This window comes from Phodopus roborovskii, unplaced genomic scaffold (genome assembly GCF_943737965.1).
Source record: "Phodopus roborovskii unplaced genomic scaffold, PHOROB, whole genome shotgun sequence".
Classification (NCBI taxonomy): domain Eukaryota; kingdom Metazoa; phylum Chordata; class Mammalia; order Rodentia; family Cricetidae; genus Phodopus; species Phodopus roborovskii.
In genome coordinates this window covers 104332-126934 of record NW_026125339.1, presented here as the reverse complement: position 1 = coordinate 126934, position 22603 = coordinate 104332, and positions in this window count along the sequence as shown.

Genomic DNA, 22603 nt, shown 5'->3' with positions numbered 1-22603 from the left:
GAGAGAGAGAGAGAGAGAGAGAGAGAGAATAGAGAGCACGAGAATGACAAATATGTGTTAGAAAGGAAGTAGGGAGCCTGCAGCTTTTGTGGTAACACAGAATGCTCTATTGATCTATGCTGTGGGATAGAGTAGCGAGGTTCTTCAAAAGCTAAGTTGGCATCATCTTCTGTTATACTAACACTGACTCTAAAATTCCACAGCGATTGAAGGATCGTGTATGCTGATATTAGTACAAGATTAACAGCAGCATTTTTCACAAACGAAAAGAAAACTTATAGACTATTAACAAAGCATGCCTCAAGAAAGGAAATGAATAGCTAAACATGTGCATGTGTTGAGAAGTATCTCTCATCCTTGTGAAGAAGTTGGGCTTTTCACAAAGTGCAGCATCTTTGAGCCCATTCCAAATGAAGTGAGGTAGACACAAAAGATAGTATATGATATGCTTCCTTTTATGATCAAAGAGAAAATTCTATCACAACAAATACAAAACCTGAAAGCAGGAAGAAGGCATAGGAAGTGATTGTTCAGGGTTTAGTGTTTTGGGAATAGAGACAAACACTCGGAATTAGGTAATGGTGATAATTTTGCAACATTGTATCTGCCATACTGTTGAATTAGAGATTTTTTATTAATTTTTTATTTTTAGTTTTATTTTACATATCGATCCCAATTCCCTCTCTCTTCCTGCCTCTTTCCCTCTCTCCAACCCTCTCATGCCCCCTGACCACCCTCCCCTCCCATCCCACCCCACTCTATATATAGGGTGATACCTTCCAAGATGGGTCATCTAAAGCTGTCAAGTCATTTAGATTAAGGACTAGGCCTTCTCTCCTACCTCTAGGTTAAGGAGAATCCTGCCATGGGGGATGTGCCCGCAAAGTCCTTTTGTGCACCAGGGACACATCCTGATTCCATTGTCCCAAGCCCCTTAGACTGCTCAGGCCTTCTTACTGAGACCCATGTTCAGGGGATCTGAGTGGGTCCAATGCTGGATTCCCAGCTATCAGTCTGGGTGGCCCGTTAGTTCCTCCTTGTTCAAGTCAGTTGTCTCTGTGTGTTTCTGTAGCCTGGTCTTGTCCTCCCTCTCTGCATCTGGATTCCAGTTCGCCTCAGTGTTTAGTTGTGGGTGTTTCTTCTGTTTCCATCAACTGCTAGATGAGGGCTCTATGATGGTGGATAAGTTAGTCATCGATCTCATTACCAAAGAAGGGCATTTATGGTAGCCTTTCCACTGTTGTTCAAATTGTTAGTTGGGGTCAGTTTTGTAGGGCTCTGAACATTTCTCTAGGTTCAGTTTTCTCTTCAAACCTATAATGGCTGTCTGTTTTATGGTCTCTCTCTCTTTCTCTCTCTCTTCTCTCTCATCTATTCCTCCCCCGACTCAATATTCCTAGTTTCATGTGCTTTCCTCTCCTCCCCTTCTCTCTCTCCTAGTTCCCTCTCCACTCACTGCCCCCCCACTCCCCCATATTTTAAAACTATATATATATATATATATATATATATATATATAAGCCAATAAGAATTTTATCATTTTAATTTGTGCCATTCATAGTATCACTTATCAAAATACTAAGAAGTACCTAAGTGTGTTAATATCACCACCACTTTAAAACACAAACAGAGGTGGTTGATAACTGTCTAAAGTTCATATTGTAAGAAGATGTGGGACAAGGCTAGGTCTTGGATTTTAATTCACAAACTCTATCCATAGAAGCAAGCTCTGATAGGATCTGTCTGGTCTTCATTTGTATAAGTTACTGCCTAAGAGAGAAAGTAGTTTGGTAATGGTAACTCCAGTTTCATACCTCAGTCTAATTGCAACATCTTTTGAATATCAATAAACTCTTACCAATATGCAGTGCAGATTCACACTGGGCTTTAGATTTCAATCTAGTAGCTAAAGTAGAGATGACCAATCCTCTATGTTACTGGTTCTACTTTTCTCAATGTCAAGAGAACTACTTTATTAGAGGTATGGGGCCTCAGTAGATTCAGTACTATTGGGCCTCAGGAAGGAGACAGAAAGAATCACACACCCAACTCCCTGGAACTACTTCTAGGCCCTTCCAAAGAGGCATACTAGAATGGGCACCCATATCAATTTTCAGAAGAATTAGAGTCTACTTGTATATGTCTTTAAAATTCATCTGTGGTGGTCAATTTTAAATGTAAACTTAACTAGAAGGAGGAAGACCAAAAAACTACATACAAATCATCTAGCTATATGCTCGAGGGCACTGTTCTATAGAATGTCTTGATCCATTGATGAATCTAGCTTTGAATGGACTATGGAAAGTGCAACAACATTGAAAGAAACTTTCAGGGGTTATACCCTTTTTTTAGATCCTTGCTGCTGTTAACTTTGTCTTCTATCCACTAGGGTGTGCACTACTGCCACAAGGTGCCTTTCCCAAAAATGCTCTTTGGTTGTAACTGTCACCTGTAACTCTCTGCTCCATAGTCTCCTCCCCTATGACTCTCTATCCCACTGTCCCCTTCTCCATGAGACTCTGCCCCACTGTGCACAGTGTTCAAGATGATGATTCTCTGCTTCACTGCAGAACCACACCCAGACCCAACTATTGAACACTGAACAATCTGAAACAAAATAAAACTACCAAGCTCCCATGAGTTCTATAGGGAAGTTTGTGAAAGCTATAGAAGTTCAGACTAATGCCCAGCTCCATCAAAGTTTATGGGCACATTCCTAGGAAGTGTTTGTATACTTGATTGCATTTCCTAAAACCATAACAAAACTTTCAAAGCAACATTTCCCCCAGTAGAGATCTGTTTTATCATTGTACAATAGGAAATGTGGCTTCTCGCCTCTTCTTGGAAACAGACATGTACTATTTCTGTCTTGCAGATGGCTCCTATATCCTGTGCCATTTGATATTCCCCTCAGTTATCCAGTTAGGTGGCTCAGATTCTTAATTAAATGATTTTTCTCCACAGCAGTGTTTATAAGACAAATATCTGCATCTATAAGAAAATGAAGGAGAGCCGGGGATGTGGGCATGGAATCTGCTTCAAAGCAGATAGAAACAGAAGACTTTTGTGTTCATTTTTGTGAACCTTGTTAGAGTTATATTCTCTCATTTGAATGTGGATTAAACAAAGTTCCAAAGAAAGCATGTGCTGTTATAAATACAATCCCCATCTAGGGAGGCAGAAAACAGTGTGGGAATGTGCACTGAGTCCATCTGAGGAAGAGCTCGCTGACTCTGGCTTCTGAGAGGACCCCTTCTCTTTTGGTAGCTGAGGACAGCACTGGAGGTGCTATACTGGGCTTGATGCTGGATGTGTGATATAGAAATGAAGATGGGGCCTGTCATGGAAACCAACCTCATTAAAGGATTGGTAAATTATGCTCAGTGGGCAACATAGAAACTTTCCAAGCTTTGAGGCTTGGGATCTGTCATGATCTTGCTGATTCAGAGTTCATTGAAGGATCTCTCCAGCAAAGGCTTGCTTTGAGTCAGATAGGTCAGAAGTTGACATCAATCTACTCCTTGTTTGCAGACTTAAGGCTCCTGCCCTCTACATTAAAATTAAGTTATTCTATGTCACAGAGCTTTCTGAGTTTATCAGGTAGGAAAAGGAGGACAAGACTTCTGCATCTTAACAGGGATGCTGCTGGAACTTGGCTGCTCCACAGGGTACATCCTAACTTGCCAGTAACCCTGAGGCTGCCTGTCAAAGGTCTTGGGTTTGGAGTGATGTTATTGTTTAGTAAATGCTGAGGGAGTAATTGTTTTACTCATATAGCAGAAACATAATGTAGTGATTCTTTCTAAACTGCTGCCTTGGGGAATGTGAGACACTCATTTCATCTTCTTGAAACTCAGTTGATTTGTTTATCAATAATATGCCTACTCTAGGTTTTTCTCAAATGTGTTTGGATGGAAAAATAAAATATGCATGGATATATGAAAATCATCTGATAAATTATGTATTGTCCTTCCGAGTGGACAATGATAATAGGAGTATTTTGGAATGACCTTGCAGAGTCTTCACTCAACAATCATTTGAATAAAGTGATTCTCTTTTCACTTAAAGAAGGAAATAAAGAGTATGGGAAAACTGCAGCAGCTTGCCTGGATTACTCACCTAATTCTTGGTAGAAAAAGGAATTGAAACTCTGTTGTTTGTGTTTGTTATCCTTCTTCTATGAGACCCTCTGCCATTAACAATGGAGTGACAAGCATTCGTTTCTCCATGTCATCTTTAATGTATATCTGACAATCCTTTTAATATAGTAAATATCACAATCTTTTTTCTTGATCTATCTTTATGCCAATGTCAAATAAATTGGTGGACAGAAAGTATGATCTGAAAACTTTCGGCTAGCTCCTGTATTTCTCCTTTGGTCTATGATACAATGTAGTTGCATCAAATGTGTCATTAATTCCAGGAGTTAGAGTCTAGAAGTCTAAGTTATTTTCTGAAACTGAGTGCCAGAACTAAACTTTGCTCAAGTTGTTCAGACGACTTACAAATCATACACTTATGTGCAAATGGGAAGTACTGTCTCAGGGCTGTGAAGATAGAATGGCTCTCTGCAGTTCTTCAGAAGTACTTTTTGTGTATACAGTGCTGTATGTACCAGCGGTCTTCTCCTGTAACCCAGTGCACTGGAATCTTCTCTGCAGTATGAATATGATGAGCTTAGTCTTTCGTGCACATTCAGTCCTATAAGATATAGTACTGTCATTTCTTATACTCACTTAAAAGGGACTACTTTCTTTTATGGAATTTTATAATTACTGATATATCCTGCTTGCCTTTTCTGGAAAATGGCTTTTTCTTGGCTTTCCTTGTTGTTAGGAAATCATTTCATAGTCTTCACATCATTTTTCTTGATATCTGACTCACTGAATATATTGTATGGAACTCTGAAGAATTCTTAACCTGTGTCCCAGACGCTTTTTGTGTTTCCACACCCTTCCTTTGGTCTTTATAAAAGTCCTGACTCATATATATCCCTCTCACAGTCATCTGATGAATCAGAGAGCTTCTTATTGGCAGATAAGGTATAACTTCATTTTGTAATCCACACATTCAAGACAATTGAACAATAATGAGCAAACACATATCATCTAAGAATGAGTTATTTTGAGTGTCTCACAGCTAAAATGATAGTACAGACAGAAGATATTGTCTGTTTCTAAACAAGGACTTTTTTAAAGTGCAAAGGTGTAATCCTTTAAAATATGTACACTGATTGCATACAACATCTCGTACAGAAAAATCTAGAATAATAAGAACACACCATGTTGGTTCCCTGGATGATATCTAAACAGGTTCCTTGTTTTCTGTTCTTGATCAGATTGCACATGTGGCCCTAAGTACCTGACTACCATGAACACTTTTATTTTTTGTAAAGGAGTAGAAGAGAGCCACTGCCTGCTGCCTGCTTGGAACCTCTGCAGCAGTATGAATCATGGGTAAAATGAATATCATCTTTACCACCTAGTGGACATCTTCTTGATTTACTATATCTCTATAACTGAGTCTTAGAGTTTACAACAGGTCTTAAAATACAATTTCAAGACATAGTGTGTCACTGGAGGACATGGCCTTTAGGGATTCAAATAGAAGTCAACTCATTGGCCTTTATTGATACCTAGTATGAACCCTATAGTGTTTTTTAAATATAGTGACACTGGAAAAGTAAGATGAAGCAAAGTCATAAAAGACTCTAAAATCTAACTGGGGAAGTAAAATTAAAAATCAGACTGGAAAGGGCATCAAGCTTGCTTGATGGCTATAAAACACCTGGAAACACATGAGATATCTGGACATTGAGTAAGGCCTGACAGTGATGTCATGAATTAACTGGGTCATTAAAGGAGTGATGACATGAGAATAATTGGAAATAACAGGTACCAGCCAAACCAGGACATTCTCAAGTGCACCATGCCTTTAAAGGACAACAGATCACAGTATGGAGGCAGCTCTTCCTGAAGTGAGAATCAGTTTAAGAAAATGAGGGCAGAGCCAGGGATCAGACTTGTAGACATCTGGGAACTGCCCAGCATAGAGATCAAGCTGAAGAGTCACAACAGGACTGTGTGCAAAAATGAGAGCTCTTCTTCAAGAGAAATTGGCCAAAGGAGTCTTAAGTTCAGAATGGCAGGCTTCCAGCGTCCTGAATAGGAGAAACAACTGAGAAATCAGACTCTGCCCTCATTGAAGTAATAGAAATCAGACGTTCTTTTTATCATCTAGACAAATGCTTTGTAACTCTCATCAACTCCCCTCACTCTCTGCTTGTGTCCACCTCTGCAAATCAATGAGCAAAGAATTCCACCACTGGTATATCTGTCTTGATCCTAGAACCAGAAAACAATTTTTGTGAATGATATCCCATTACTCCTTGTTTCCCTGGCTCCTTTCTTAGTCTCAAACCAAAGACAATTCCTGCTGCTTCCTTTGTTCTGGAAGACCTTTTACTCACCAAACAATACCTCACACCTGGGTAGAAGATTATGTGGGTGAATGTGTTTTGCTTCCTCGTAGCCCAAATTTTAGGCTTTTCTCTGAAAAATTCAAAGTAAAGGACACATTCATCTCATCTTTCTAGAGCTACAGTGATGCTTTAACCCACTGAAATTTAGAGTTATCTAAATTAGATTCAGTTAGGTCTCCTCTGTCATCCTTGTTAGAAAACATGCAGGCGTGCTTTCTAGTGGATGAAACCGCTGAGGTTTGAAGTGTAACTCTTTATCCCTCAGCTTCCATCCCCACCCCCTGCAAACATTACACCCCTCCTCATATTAACATGCTGACTAGCAAGCATGGAGGGAAGGGGTGGTGGAGGGAGAGGACAAGCTTTGAGCTGAGATTAAGTAGCTGCCCCACCCCCACCCCCTTGGACATCATGTAGCTTTAGCAGCCATTTTCTTCAAATGTGGTATGGTCGGGAATTTGTAGAAGTTTATTCTTAGCTCCTTCCTTTGGCTTCAGCAACATGTTAACAGCTTGTGCATTTTGTAATACAGTCTCTCATTGCCATGGTAACCATTAAAACTTAAGGTGTATGTGACTGGAGTTCTGGCCCAGGTATGGTTTTCAAGCATGCTAGAAGACTGTACAAATTAAACTACATCAGGCAGCTGCTTGTTATAGGTATGTTTAGCTGAGGGTTAGTATGTAAAATTTCTGGATAGCAGCATAATAAGCAAAGATTATTCATTTCAGAAGGACTTAAGAGAGGAACCGTTTTATAAAGCAAATTCTTGGGTCAGCCCCCAAATTGGATTATTTAATAAATGGCAGAATTCTTCTTAGAAAGAACATTTGTCTGTGAGTTGCTTGAACCTAGCAAATGGTTAGCGATTTTCGTTTAGAGCTAAAAGCTACTTAGATCTATCCACATTTTTGTTTGCTTGCTTATTTTATGTGGTAGGTGGCTGGCTATTTCTGGATGGCATAGAAGTTTATTAGTATTATCAAATTTAGTTGAAATTAAGCAAATTCAGTCACATATAACAAGCCAGAGATCATAAACATGCTATGGCCCAAACAAGGAAGTAGGAACAAGAGGATAAAGAATGCAGTTCTGCAAAGGTTGGAGACTTCTCAGGGGACCCTATTTCTAGTCTGTTTCCATCTTACATTTTCAGGGGATTGTATACTTTTCATCATCAATGCCATGTTAGAGTTTGCAGGAGGACAATAAATCCACAGAGTGAAGTTCCCCTCTTAATAAATATGGAACCGTTTGGAAATAGCATGTGGGAAATTAAATAGAAATAAAATGGTCATGGTCGTGATAAAATAAACAATTCTAGTGTTAGAACAGAGACTCCTTGTGAACTTTTTCCCTATGAGTGTCCCCGATGCAGGCCCAGAAGAGAAGTGGCTGACTGTGCTGTCATACCAGGAGGAAGATGCTTGTCAATGTGTTACCTTTTTTTATATGAATAACTAATGTGATTGTTCAGTGGAGGGCAGGGTGCATAGTGAATGGAAAATCTGGTAAGTCCAAGGTGAAAATGACATTTTGTTTAAAATACTGAAATTCCTTAGAAATAGGAAATCTTTCTATGTTGCTCAGAGGTAGGTGGCAGCCACTCCCTATCTAAGGTAAGGATAACAGATTTTCATGGCCCCTGTGGCAGGGTTTGATATAGTGACACATTTCAGGAGAGAGGAAATTACAGGAATATGTTGGAACCTGACATGGTAAGAATAGCAGAGTCCTGTTTCTTAAGGAAGGATTTCAGACACACTATTTTCTCCCCTACTCACCCTTTCAGCCACAATTGTTAACCTAGAATGCTGGCTCAAAGACAAAACAGAGGACACACTCAGCATCCCTCTGGGGGCCCTACATCTGGAATAGGTTCCCCTTCCACCATTGTCTCTCACAGAGCTGGCCTTCCAGTCTGGTCCATGAGTTTGCATTCTCAGGCGCTGGCAGGTGTTGCCTTAATCAGAATTCTTACTCATGTGAGACACTGAAGACACGAGACACAACCTTGTGTAAATGTCTGCCTTGATTCTGAAACTGGCAGAGCCACCCTTTTTTTGTCACTTCTAGAAGAATAAGGATTGATTTAAGCAAAGTCCAAGATTCCCTAACTGACCAAGGCATTTCTGACTTTGAGGGCCCCCACTGGCCAACACTCAAAGCAACAGAACTATTTAAACTCAGCTAGCCAAAAGAAAAGTGTCTACCCATCAATGACAATTTGGTTAAGGGAGTGCTGATGACATAACATCTGGGGAGATGCAGAACAAGTATGGTAGGGTTGAAAAGTCAAGAGGCAGATGACTCCAGGTACAGTTCTGACATTCTCTCCTAGAGATTGGATCTGTCAGTTATCAGTTCTTTTGGTATAAACACCAAGATAAAAAACATAGGCACACAGCACACACCTAGACATATACACCACACAGAGTATACATCTAGACACACAAACACAGCATACACTTAGACACATGCTAAATACACACCACAAAATGGATACATACACAGCATAAACTTGGACATATACTATGCTCAGCACACCCCTAGACATACACACACAGTATATTTTGATACACATTACTCAAACATACAGAGAAAACACATCTATATATACATTATAGACATGCATACAGCAAACACCTAGAAACACACATGTAGCATACACGTAGACACACATTAAAGACACACACTACACACATAGCACAAACCTACTACACATATACACTACACACTACACACATATACACATACAGCATTCACATCTAGACACTATGCACATAGATAGCACACACTTTGACAAACATAGCATACATGTACATATACACACCACACTACACAAATCTAAACACACATGCCACAGTACACACACACACACAGCACAAAGTAGGCAAATATAATACTCATACACAGAGCACAGATTTAGTTACACACACTATATTATTTACAATCACCTCACACCAAGAAAGCCATATAGAATACTACATACTACATACAAAGAGCACACATGTATATATACATATACCACATTATACACACATATATACACAGGCACACAACACATACCTAGATACACATATACCATGGTACAAAAAGTACACATGACACTCATAAATAATACACAGAGTCCACCATACAACATCCAGACTACACATAATACTACACACTCTATTGTAATACTGCATACCACACACCCAACACATGCATACACATCACATATACCCAGACATACAAACATTTCACTACACATACACCACATATAGCATGCACCTGAATACACAGGAAAAAAAGTCACACATACACACACACACACCAAACTGACAGTCACATATGCACTAATAGACATGTTTTTTCCTCTTAGACCATGGGAATCCACTCATTTCTCTTCTCAGTTTAGTGTTTATTTTCATGACACTACCACCTCCCTTATGAGGTTACAAAGTTAAACTGATAGACAATGTGACCGATACATAGAAAATATAGAGAACTGCACTTCCATGCTGGAAATCAGTGACCCAGCCAATTAGTCAAAGGGGCTAAGTCTTTTATTTTTATTTTTGTTATGTGCTGCAAAAGTCACAAGATGACTATTCTCTAGTTTTTTTCCAGTGATTTGTCTTCCCTTACAGATAGTTATTAACAAATAAAATGGGTAAATTGTTATTCCCATCTCTTACCTAAAAAAATGCTAGTAGGAGCAGCCAAATCAGAGAGGATTTCAGTTGTGATAATGTCAGCAAATTCCTGCTTGAGGCACAGTTGTTAGGTGGTCCCCCACATTCCTATGCTGAAGTTGTACATACCCCTCTTCTTGCCTTGGAAGTGTGTAGAAATTGAGAATCTGTCATTTCTCCTCAATACTTCTCACTTGTAGAAGAACATGTCACAGAAATCCAGGGAAGAACTCAAATGCTTCTCATGGGTGACTTGCAGGAAATGAATGTAATCCCTGACTAGTGGACATCTAGGAAAACAATGGGGCCCTCAGTTTCATCACTGCAGGATAGCAGAACCAACAGTAACCAGGAGATTGGAAGATGATTTATCTCCTCAAAGAAATATATTTCCAGCTGACAACTGGATTATGACCTTAAAAGACCCCAAGAAGGAGCTTCAGCTAACTGATACCGAGATGGTTCCAAACAATGCAGAGACACTGTATGTGTGCTACTTTAAATAGTTGCATTTATAGTGTGCATCACACAGTAAGGGTAAACAATGATGTCACCCAGTCTAGTGCAGTCTCTTCATATAATCAAGTGAGACTCCTATCCAACAAAGTTAGAGACTGTCCACTCACAAATTATACAAATATTTAAAATAAAAGAAATCTGAAGACCTAGTTCCCCTAGCTGAGAGTCATCTCCTATGACCCCCTGGTCCATTAAGAACTCACCTGAGACCTGGGAGATCAAGGCTCACCTCTATGCAAAGGCCTGTCTGTCAATATAAGGGCACTTTGTGTGCTTGTGTTATTTGGTAATGAGTCACCTCAGATGTTTTAGGGGTAGGTGTTAAATCTCTTATAATGGATAAAACTGTGTGAGACTGCCAGTGGGGACATTTCCTCCTGACCTCAGCTGGTGATGACATTGTGCCCTGAAGCATAAGAACTCATAGGCCCTATAATTTTATCCAAGCCAACAGACCAGCAGCTGCTGTCCTTGAAGCTCATATCTGATTAAATCCCCAAATTAGACATTGCCTTTTGCAACCTGAGTTCTGTCATGGTAGTAAAAGCTGACAGTATAGGCTCCTCATTCCCCTTCTCCTATCAGAGGCTTTTTCAGTAGCACACGGACCACCTTAGACTTCACAGCTCACTCAGGCACTTTGTTAGAATTTGCCAATTTTGTAGTGTTTCTCAAAATGAGATTTAATCTTCCTAATGTAAGGAAGGAGGGAAGGAGGCCAATTCACCTGCAATTCTACACCTACCTCCAGGGACATGTCTCAGAAATTGCCATAAAAAATAAATATCTGCCTATTCTATATTGTTTCACAGACAAAAGCAAATGCCATCCACCACCATCACCACCAAGAACCCAAGAAAACCTGCCAGCAATTCTGTTCCTTGATGAAGAAAAACACACCATAATTAGGTTGAGTTGTGGAAGGTGTTATGGAATTCTGCTTCCTGGAAAATGATTTCTTATTTACTACTTTGTTTTTCAAGAACATCTTCCTTCTTCCTTTCAGAAGCAAGCTGTTTGCCTTCAGTGTCCAGAGTGAAGGCCTTCATTTCAAACTGCTGCAATTTCTACCCTCATAGTCAACTAGCAATTAGAACTGTTTGTTACAGTGACAGCCAGAGCAGCATTTCAAGCAACAAGGCAGGGGAGCCCGAACAAGAGCCTGTTCATTTGAAGGGGACTATCGCCACACAGCAGCAAATCCTGGGATAGCAGGCAATCTGGGGAGCTTGGCTGCAAGGGCTCAGCTAGCTCTGCTTTGCTGCTGGATCTTTGGAGAAAGGTCTAATCTTTATTCTGCTGGGAGGGAAGAAAATAGGAATCCTTGTTTGGGTGTTTCATTCACTATCCTAACATTCTAATCTGACATAAAAGAATAGGAATAAATTGAAAACTTATTGTTAATTATGGTTTTGAGACAGTGTTGAAGAACTCAGAAAACACCTCATAATAAGAGATTTGCAAGGGAGTCCTGTTTACTTTACAAATATGGGAAGGGATTTGAAATGGCATCTCTGGTATCTTCGTCTGTTATTTGGTCTTCAAGTATTGTGTTAACTGTTTGAGTTTCATAGATTGATAGCATGGGAGGAAATGTTATGTTTGTTGCCACAATTTTCTCCCTTTTCTTTTTTCTTGTTTTTTTTTTTTTTCTTCCAAGTACTCTACACTTTTCAATATTATAAATGAAGTCTGTTCTTGATTTCACAATTAAAAAAAAAGCTTCACCCCTGGACTTGTTAATTTATATTTGGAAGCTATCTCTTCTTCTAAAATAAAGGAAGAATCCTACTTCTTTCCCTCAAAGAAACCATCTGAGAAGCTGTGAAACACTGCTGGGTGTTTGATGTTCTCAAACACAGGTATTTTTCCTCCTTTGTTCAAGAGCTATTATTAAGTAGAGATTCAATAAATAGCCAAATGCAGATAATTCTTAGCACTGAATAAGCATCTTGCTAGGTACTTGGTGTGCGCACATTTGAATATATTATGTTTCCTATTCTCTAAGGAAAATAATCAGGTTACAGAGCAGAACTGTAAATAGCCATCTTTGGGAGAGTGCTGACACATGGCTGGGTGGGTTTGCACAGGCTGTCAGGTATGTTTCTGTGTTCTTCCAATGCTTTCTCAGAAGCATATACTCCAAATGCAGAAAGAGAAGGTTGCTACTTTTTCTCTTTTGTTTTAGTATGGATGGGGTCTTTTCCCTCTTTTATTTATTTTGCAAGTACACAAGCACTCTGCAGCAGCTTTCTCCAAAGTCAGAGGTGAAGCCACGCTTGACTGGAGACATCTAAGATCAATTTGTTGCCTCATACTTCAACATTAAATGCAGCTTGAAATATAATTGTTAGTCCATGCACTCTCAGCTCTTAGGAAGTGTTCCAGCACCTCAGAACAGAGAGTGTGGATATTGATGATAAGCTAAGACATGTACCCTAAACCAAAGCTAACCAGAATTTTCAGGTTCAGAGATGTGTAGCTCTAAGAAACAAGATGGGGAGAGGAAAGAACAAAAGGCAGAAGGAAAGCACAAAAAGGACAGAGCTTTGTAACTCCAAATACAGATGAGTGGAAAGCATGCAGTCACATTCACATCAATTATTTTTATTTCTTTTTATCCCTATTTAACAAAAGTTCCTCAACCCCCTTTTCTTTAGGCAGCTTCAAAAATCCTGATTTGAAGAAGACCACTCAGTCTCCATGATTTTCTGTTTCTATTTTGAGCAATGTGTGCTCACCTGCAGCCTGGTAGGGTAGAAACAAGCAGTAGATGACTCAGTACTGTGAACTGAATGATTAAGTCATTCTGTAGACATCTGGTCTGTGGATTTAATGGTGGCCACATCCCAGGGGTGTGACTTCAGGTGGATGGAGGCAGACAGAAGGAAGCATAGGAAGCATAAGGAGTGGCTTTGCTTATGCAGGTCTTTTTCTAATGGGTCAGAGGATCTGGTAAGGACAAAAAACAATGTTCCCATGGTTCTGTAAGGAGTAAGGTTTTTCCTCCCACCTCCCGGTCTTGTCCTGCCACCACGCCAGCCCCAAATAACACACTGAGACTCTGTATTAGATACAATTCTGTTGGCCAGATACTTGTTTCTTATTGGCTAGCTCTGTCTTAAGTATTAACCCATTTCTATGTATTACAACTGTGATTTCCTTACCGGGGAGTGGGGCAGGCATCTGGTCTCCCGGTCTCTCCATGCTGACTCCTCCTTCCTACTTCCTCTTTCCTCCTTGTCTCCTAGTCCCTCCTATCTTCCTTTCCTATTGGCCAACAGTGCTTTATTCATTAACTAGTACGAGAAACATATATACATAATGGCATCTCCCATAATGGTTCTTTATATTTTTCTATGTAGTTGCTCCCAAATAAACACCCATTTATCATTTATTTTGGGTCTAATGATATAATTACATCCTTGCTTTCACACATCCCTTTAGAATCAAGCTCTCAAGTTCTGCTTGCCCTCTTCTATTAAATTCCATAAGGGGTATTTATCAAGTTTATGATGCCCATCTGGAATCCTGGACTTGGGAATAGATACCAGCATGTTCTTCACAACAGCATCCAGTCTTCCCTGGATGAGAATGGTTGAGAATGAAGACCCACAAAGAGCACTGGCCTCAGTGTCTGGAACCTATAAGGCTATAAACTCAATTCCATAACCAAAATAAACAAAGTTGTAAATTGTAAAGAAAAAAAAATGAAAGCCTTGGACAAATAGACAATCCAATAAGGAATTTTTTTTTCTTTTTTCCTTTCTTTCTGTTTTTTTTTGTTTGTTTGGTTTTGGTTTTTTTTTGTTGTTGATGTTTTGTTTTTGTTTTTGTTTTTGGTTTTTGTGTGTGTGTGTGTGTGTGTGTGTGTGTGTGTGTGTCTATGAAGGAGAACACAGCCAAAGGCATCTGGAAGGGTCTAGGCTGAACTAGGCCATGTATATGTGTTTACCAGGAGACAAGAGGGCAGAAGTGAGCCAGGAAATCAAGAGACCTACTTGCCAAAATGGCCGGCTAATATAGAAAAAGAAGCTAGGGGAACTGGCCTAACCCAGTCTCTGGACTGTAGCATTAAGAGTAGGGAGTTGGGTGATCTGTGATGAAATGAGATATAGTTACTGAGTGATGCTTGAAGAGCTGGCCTTTGTCCTCTCTGATATGTTAATAGCCACTTCAGTTAACCATCTTTCCCCCCCCCCCCCCTTTCTGGGGTTTCTTTGAGACCTAACAGAAATAAAATATTTTTTGAGAGAAAAGAAGAATGAGATGGTTTGCGTCACTTCTACAAGGGCATAGACAAAATGAAAGGTGAGATAATAACCCCCGCCCTGCTCATTTGGCCTCATGAGTCTCCAGGGCAGCCTGGTGTCCTGTCTGCTCCTGCTGCCTTTCAAAACCTTTGTCCCTCCCTCTTTTGCCTCCTCTCCTTTTGGTTTTCTGCTTTCTTGTTCTCTTTATAGTAATGAAATCAAAACATTCTCTTCCCTCTTTATTTCTGCATAGTCCAAACCCTTTTCCCTGTAAACAGGACTGCAGAGAAAGCATTCCTATATGGGCATCAGAGAACCAAGATTCCCCAAACTCCCCCACTTCCGTGCTCTATGCAGCCCACAAGCATGCAGATCTGTACTCTACAGAAAACATCTACAACAATCTACATTTTTTGAGCTCATGTTACCAGGAGAAAGGTAACCACCCAGAACAGAGGATGGCTGTGAGGTGGGAACCAGGAAAGAAAAGCCAATGTTGATGGCTCCTCCTCAGGCTTGATCAAAACTAACAGGCAATAAGAGGTATTGGGGGATTTGTTAGTGTGGAGGAGAAAGAAATATTAAAACGAGAGAGAAAGAAGGCTGGGAGATTATGTCATCTCACATTCAGCTGGGCTTTCCTTCTGTTGGCCTTCCACCCATGATGGTCCTGAAGCCGATCACACTCTTGGGTATCCTCAGAAATGTACGTGCTGCTGATCCCAGGTGAACACAGGGTTGCAGTATGCTCTGCTTTGATAATGCTGTACTTGTGAACTCTTCTAGAAGTTAATGTTTATGTGGGAGCGCGCTTGCGCGCGCACACAAACACACACACACACAAGGAAGCTCAGACATGACTCTACTCCAAAAGCACATACACATCTTGCCAGGTATCTGTGAGAAAGGGAAAGAAACTATGTGTATCGATTGTTTAAGAAGCTTCCATTTTACCCCTCTCCAGACAAAGAAACTTCATGATAGAAGACATCTAAGTGGATCAATAGTAACACAATTACGAATAAGTGAAAAGGCTTGTGTTCAGTCTTTTGATCCCATATTCCATTTGTTCTAACACACCTGGCTGCCTTTGATATCATCTTACCTGGTTATCAAGGACCAAGTTCAAATCTGTATTTCCTTATGATGTCTTTCTGAATACATCAGTTTACACAATTCTCTCCTTTGAAGTATGTGATAATAATAATGACGCTTTTCCAAACTTTTTCCAAACTCAAAACTTTTGAGAATCTTTTTTGGTGTGCAACTTGGTGATATATAATTAATTACAAAATTGTATATTAAAATATGTATTGCTAACAATGGATCTGTATTTATTAGTTAATTCAAACAATTATATTTGCGAAACTGTGTTGTAAACTTTGGAAGACCAAAAGTACCTTCCACATTCCCTCTTCATACCTAAAGCATCTGAGGACCTTCACCCCCACTGAGGCTAAGTACATACCATCTGAGCAATAAAAACCAGCTATGAGTCATAACAGGTGAAATATAAGTAAGTCATTAGCGACATCACTGCCATCTGCTATTGTTTTGTGGCCACTGAGTCTCAATTCAGAATGTTTCTGTTTGTGAAATGCTTAGGAGATGCCAAGTCTTTTTGATTCCCAAAATTCTCAATCTTCATTTGTGCCAGCTTTTAGGAAGGCCAAGGAAGCCTAATGTGGAGAATAATTTTTAAATCTATTTGTTCAGTAGTGCTAATGTTGCATGTTGAGCCAAAACATAAGCACCATTCCACCAGCCATATTATAATAGATTATAAAACTGAGAATTACATTAACAACATAAATAGGTTTTTCTGAGAACGTATGAATGTGCATGGTCATTTTCTAAAATATGCATTTGAAATTCCACCCACATGAAAAGACATGTGAGTGGGAATAGAGGAGAAAATAATCCACCCCATGGGAGCACCTGGGCTCCTGCCACAGGAATCATCACTCTCCTGATACCATGCCTGTGTTCAGGCAGCATAGGCTGCCATCTGGGAGAGTTCATTTCTAGTTATCATCTCTTAGCCTTTACAGCCTAAACCAAGGTTGCACATCAAATGTAAGTACAAAATTCCTCCTGGAAGGTTAACATTCTGATAAGGCAATGGTTCTATCTTTTGTTATTAATAGATAGAATGCTTTAAAAAAAAAAAAAAAAAAAAAACCTTTTCCCAGTCATATGTGAGAAGTTAAAGATAGAACCTATTTCCAACATTTTTTTTAAAGGAGTTTTCACTACATGATGCACTTCACTATGAGAAAGCAAGATTAGTAGCAATCTCCAGACTTTTCTCCCACAGCTGTATCCTTATCTTCACAGGCATGGCAAAATTGTCTCTGAATCTTTGCATTACCATGTTATCAATACCTTGGGATGTTCAAGGGTCAGGGATAAGTTTGCCTCTGGAGCCAGTACTGCATGTATGAGTCTCAGGAGGACAGCTGATGTGGGGGAGAGTGGACACTGAGTACTTGGGTGGATATTAGGAGACATCAGACTTCAGAAATTGATAGATTTCTACCTTTCATTTTTTTCATATCTTTTCCATGTCCATACTAACTAGTATTTTCTGAAAAGTAGTGAAGGGAAGCTATATGAAAGACTGTGCCTATACTGAGGAGACACTTTGACATTATATTCCAGATTGTAGAGTCATCTTAATGATGGGGTTGGACATGGATATTCCAAGACACATTATCATGTGGAACCACACTAAAGTTCCTAACCTCCTTAGAGATGACAGTCAAATGGAGATGAACAAGAGTTACATAAGAAAAGTAAATATATTTCTACAAGTAACTACTTTCTTCTTTAAAAGTTAAAATCAGAAAATATACTGAAAATGTTTGATAAAGAAATAGATTCCTGACAAAGTAGGAGTGGAGTATAAGAGACCAGTCTGATGCTGGGATGAAGCACAGACCAAAGCAACTTGGGGAGGAAAGAATTAGTTTGGCCTGTAGTTTACAACACCAGGGCAGGAACTCAGGAAAGAAACTGGAGGTAGAAACTTAAGAATAGAGTCCTCTTGCATGGCTAAAGTTTTATTATCTATCTTAATGCAGTCCAAAACCATTTGTCTAGGAATGGCACTGCCCACAGTGGGCTGTGTCTTCTAATAACAATTCTCAATAAAGAACATAGCCTTACAGACACATCCATAGGGCAATCTGATGAACACAACTCTTCAGTGGAGGTTTTCTCCTCCCAAGTGTGCTCCACTAACAACTGATGCTAACTATGACGTCAACACAATCAGAATTGAAAATGAATAAAAATAAATAGGTAACATGGGACCTGGACTTTAAGACAATCAAATCATACGAGAAAATGTTGGAAAGGTGAAAGAAATATGGCATATATGGGGGATGTTACTAGAAATTATATCATGAGGTGAACACAGTGAGCTGACAGAAGACTAGTTTTAAGATCTGATGGGAAGAGCTCAAAATCTCAATAGCTAAGCAGTCTCAAGTGGAATGGAGAATTCTGAGAAGTAAAGGAAATATCCTACACAGATCATCAACTGACAAAATGTTATAAATATTGAATTTCATGAATGGCTGAATTTAAATTATTTCTATAATTTTTGAAGTAAATTTAAAAATAGTGACAACAAATTCTACAACTAATAATCAATTAGTAAATACTTAGCTAAAGACACTTAAATACATTAAAAAAATAGTTAAATAATGATGTGGTTTGTTTAATGGCTTCACACTTTAAGATGATTTATACTATTTAGAGTATTTAAACCACAGTAAGTTATAAACTTTCAATTTGTTTTTTTAATACAAAAAGTAAAACCAACAAATGCCCAATAAACAAAATACATAATTAAACAAAAAAGGCAAAGAAAGTTGCCCATGGTTCAATCTAAAACTTTTACCAAGCTAAGTATCATCTACTGGAATCTAGTGAATTACAATACAGTAAACAGAAATTACACACATAGCTACAAGTCTTTATTTTAGTAGATTTAGATAAATTTTAAACCAAAGTTATTTTTCAACAATGTCAATTCACTTCCTGCCACAATACAAAATTATCTTTAAGTATTTCATTTACAGTGGCCAATGAATGAAAGTATAAATATGTAGAACTATGTGGAGATGTGGAGATTCCAGCTATTTTTTTCATTTTGCATTATGGTGTAAGGAGTTCGGTTTTTCCGCCCGCCGACAGGTCTTGTCCGGCAGCTGCGCCTGCCCCAAATAACGCACAGAGACTTTGTATTAGATATTATACTGTTGGCCAGTTACTAGTTTCTTATCGGCTAGCTTTATCTTAATTATTAACCCATTTCTGCTGATCTATGTATTTCTCTTACCGGGGAGCCGGCGGCATACTGCTTTCTTCAGACTCTCCATCTTGACTCCTCCGTCCTCCTTCCTATTTCCTCCTTGTCTCCTAGTCCCTCCTATCTTCCTTTCCTATTGGCCAACAGTGCTTTATTATTAACCAGTATGAGAAACATATATACATAATGGCATCTCCCATCATCTCCTCTTTTCTGTTTAAATAAAAAGAAGTGTTTTAACCTTAACATAGCAAAATATATAACACATCAGTTATCAAATAAGAATCACAGCTAACAATATTTAGTCCATTAACATTTAGCAAGACTAAAAGAAACTATTCTATCATCTATCCTATATTTGTGAATCTAAAGTCCTATATGTAACTTATCTTTAAACCTAACTAAGGAAAACTATAACCATAACTATTTGTCTTCAACTCCATCAAAGACCACAGAAGGATAATATATAAGCTCTAGAAATGACAGAGACATCTTGCCTTTTCAGTCACCCGAAGTTCTTCTGTAATCTTCCATCTTCAGCCCATAGGCCATAGTGTGTCTGACAGACTCTCCAGTAAAGCAGGAAACTTTAAACTGTCTTCTTGTATTGGCAGTTTGTCAGTCACTTTTCTCCGTGCCCTGCAAACTGTCTCGCAGACACTTCCATGAAGCAGGATCTCTGTAGCAATGTCCATCTTGAATCAGGAGTCACTTTCCTGTGGGTCCTGCATGTCCAGTTTATACATCACAAAGTCAAACAGTCCAAACAAGAGCAGTATCTTGTCCAAATGGCTAGTCTTGCCATATTGGAAGCAAACTCCAAAACGAGTTTCTTCAATGTCCATCTTCTTTTCTGGTGCAGGTGGTATTGCCAAGAGCAATTATGTCTCACTGTCACGAAAACCCTAATCCATTTTAAATGCCATATTCTGTAGGTCTTTGAAAGGTTTGAAGAATGCCTATCTATCTCAAATACATCTCTGTGTATCTTGAAAAACCTAACTAACTTAACTCTAAGCTTTGACTATCATAGGTAAATATCTATAATCTGTAGTACATTATACAATATGTTTCTGAATGAACTACATAAACACAATACCTAAACAAAAGGAGAAATATATACATCACAAAATTGACCTTAAATTGTATCAATAAATGAAAATCCATTCCAATACAAAGTATCCATATCTATACCATAATTCCCTTTTTACCTTTAAAAAGAATATTGGTTGTGATCATTACCCATTTATAACCAAGTCCATTTAAATGAAACCAAACATTTATAAACAATATTTGGGAATTTGGGCATAGTTCTTTCCAAACTACTTCCTGCTGACAGGGGGCGCTGTCATGGGGGATCATGAGAAGACACAGAAATCTTGGCTGTAGTCTGCAAGGCTGCTTTGTTCAGCTATTTTGAATGTAGGATCACCTGGTCCTCTGTTTCAGGGGGTCTGGCTTGATCAAACCACACAAGTCTGGAAGGAATCCACAGCTTTTTATTTTCTGTGGAAACAAAAATAGAAATCCTTTTCCCCAGTAACTTGTCCTTGAACTTAAATTTTTGAGTCAAAGCATTTTTTAAAATATATAAATTGAATTAATCCAGCAGTATTTCCTTCAACAGTTGTTGTTTCCTCAGCAGTCAAATGATATAAAGACAATGTAATGCCATACAGTAACCAGATTCTCTCTGAGCTTTTCATCTTTATGTGGCTTTATTATTACTCTGTTTCTTTTACGTTTTATTTTTTGAGACAGAGCTTCTCCTTGTAACTCTTATCTGCCCTGGAATTCACTTTGCATACCAGGTTTACTTTGCAAATCACAGAGATCTGCTTGCCTCTGTCTCCCAATTGCTGGGATTAAAGGTGTGTGCCACCACACCCAGTTCCTCTTTGTCTATTTAAAACCATTTTTTTTCATGTCTACGTATATTTTAAAACACACTGTAAACCTTTAGAGGTTCTTCTTAATATGAATCTGTCTTTACTGTAAATCTTTATCTTCGTCTGGCCACAAGTCTTTTATCTGGTAAACAACAACATTGCTAAAATGAAAGTCATAGCTGTGTCAGCCGCTGTTTACCAAAGATGGTGGCGGGTACTTTTACCACCAGCATGGAAAGCTGTGCTCACCGCCTTGGTCTGCGCTGCCACCCAGAAAGCATGCTGCCGGCTTGGAGATGTGGTCACTGCCATTGCCATCTCTCATACACACCAATAAATTGTTAGCAGAGTTATTTAAAAGCTGTGCGGTTTTTTTTTTTTTTTTTTTTTTTTTTTTTTTGCTGCTTATGCTGAGACAGGAATCTTCCCTTAAAGGAGCCACGCGAATATCTGTTTGTCTTTAGCAAAACAGAGTTTAACCGAGAAAAATGCTGTTACCAAGAAACCTTGCTTATCTCTGTTCTTTTGTTTCTAAAACCCTTTTTTAACCTTTTGTAAAATTTTAAGAGGAAGTTCTTACTAGCCACGTGGGCGCCATTTGTAACGAATACGGGTTTTTCCGCCTGCCGCCGCCTGGTCTTGTCCGGCCGCCACGCCACCAGCCCCAAATAACACACAGAGACTTTGTATTTGATATTATCCTGTTGGCCAGTTACTTGTTTCTTATTGGCTAGCTCTGTCTTAATTATTAACCCATTTCTGCTGATCTATGTTTTTCTCTTACCGGGGAGCCGGCGGCATACTGCTTTCTTCAGACTCCCCATGCTGACTCCTCCTTACTCCTTCCTATTTCCTCCTTGTCTCCTAGTCCCTCCTATCTTCCTTTCCTATTGGCCAACAGTGCTTTATTATTAACCAGTATGAGAAACATATACAGAATGACATCTCCCATCATTATGGTCCCTCAGAATAAATTTTATAAGGCTCCAAAATTAACACTGACTAGTGACTTTGGTGGTGCAGGATGGTGTAGATCAAATGTGTTTCCTCAACAGGAACCTGTGTTTGTTAAGAGGTAATCCTTAAGGGCTAGAACAAGTTAATTCTCTCTGTGCTCACATAGGCTCAGAATTTTCTCATGTATTATGAGATTCATTATTACAGAGGAAAAGTTTTGAAAACTTTCAAACTCTATATCCAGCCAAGAAAGATCTATGTGTGAAGACCACCCCACCTTCTTAATCACAAGAGAGTTTGGAGTAATACAAACCACAGATTCCTTCTAGAGCAAATTTACCAAAATGTAATTATGAAAAAAGATCTGTACTCAGCACAATACTGAAAGTGTGTCTATGATACACTTCAATCAAGAACAGAATTATGGTTTTAGAAAGAGTAGATATATAAACATTAGTAAGTGACTAAAAACATCAGTAAAAAAATTTCCAAAATTCCACTTTCAGTCC